This window comes from Acyrthosiphon pisum, chromosome X, assembly GCF_005508785.2.
Source record: "Acyrthosiphon pisum isolate AL4f chromosome X, pea_aphid_22Mar2018_4r6ur, whole genome shotgun sequence".
Lineage (NCBI taxonomy): Eukaryota > Metazoa > Arthropoda > Insecta > Hemiptera > Aphididae > Acyrthosiphon > Acyrthosiphon pisum.
The window spans coordinates 103,293,285-103,295,019 of NC_042493.1; positions in this window are offsets into that span (position 1 = coordinate 103,293,285).

Consider the following 1,735-nt stretch of genomic DNA (forward strand, 5'->3'; position numbering starts at 1 on the left):
TTAAAAATTATAAGGATAAAAAATATTTAAAAATATAATTTTTAAGAAAAACGTTGTTTTATAAGCGACTTGATAGTTGAAACTATGTAAAAAAATATTTTCAAAAAAATTTACACTTTTTGAAATAATGTGTGTTCAATGATAAAAGAATCACCCGGGTTAATTATATCAATATAATATGACGTTATTAAGATAATAACAAGGTACTACGATAATCAATAGATTATCCATTAAATAGTATATCTATTACATAGAGTAATACAGTCTCTCCGCAGCTGTCGTAGTCATCAATTGTTTTATACAACAATTTTATAGTTGATACTGATTACTTGATATTATTTAATTTAAAATTCCGAAAATTGGTAGTAGTCATTGTTTTAAAATAAAGTGTTGGATCGAAAAATATTCAGAATTGAAAACAGAGCAAATTTATATTTTCCACGTCGTGCAATAAGGGTATTGTTGGTGAACGTAAATCACAATAAGTTGACGCACACGGTGTAATTTAAGTACGTACTTAGAACCTACAGTAACACTAATTTTCTACTGTAGTCAATAATTATTGACAATTTTTTTATTGTTTTTGTCGTTATTAGCTGTACATCAACAAATCACTGCTGCTAAAAAAAATAAGCGTAATCCGGTACAATTGTTAATACCTTAAACCACCTCAGCCATGGCTATAGTCGAAATTAATTTCTAACAGACATGTGTTATTCCTTGGTAGCCACAAATGTTCCCTTCAATAAACTTCAGTCGTCACAATTTAAGAATTTTTTACAAAAATATGTTATTCAGAATATTCCAGATGAAAGTACGTTTAAATTTAACTTAAAATTATGTTTTGAATCTACTCTTACAAAATAGCTGATCCAGGTGGTTATTATTTATTAGAGCATTTATGAGGAATAGCTCAACATTTAAAATCTTAATTACTTACTATATTATATTATTTATATTAATACTTATAAGTTATACTAGTATCTATTCTACCAATTATTTTAATATTTTATTACAACATTTTTTTACTTTATAATACCTACGTTAGTTAATTCTATATTATAATTTATGATTTTTATTTTAAATTATTAATACAAAATATATATATTTCGACCATAACACATATATCGATTTTAAAACATTTCGATCATTTGCATTTTCGATATCATATTTTTCGATCACTAGACTTTCGGCCAGACAACCCAGACCCGTCCCAACTGTGTCTGATAAATAGGTATCATCACTTTTATTTATCGCCTGGATAATACTATAGTTTTACGAGTCGAGATATCTAAAAAATAAAAATAATGTATTTTGCATATATAGAATATAGAATTATGATTGTGATCCAAGAATATGGATTGTTGAGATTCGTGAACTACTCAAATTAAAAGTATAATAATAATAACATTAGCATATTATAATAACTAACAAAACTATTCAGCTGTGGTAAGTGCGTAAAATACTAATATAGTGTTAGCTATTACATTTTTGATTTTGGCCCGACAAAAAGTAATAACTGTTATGTTCATTAATCATTACGGTTATATCCTAATATATTATGTATTTATTTATTATTATAATTAACGCCCGACCTCTTTTAAATACAGCAAATAGACACAAGAAATACAATGGTAAATTATATAAACAGTTAACAACTTATGTGAAACACTATATTTATAATAACAAAATTTGAAAGACTTAAATAACAAAGCAAATAGAAAAAAAAATCAAG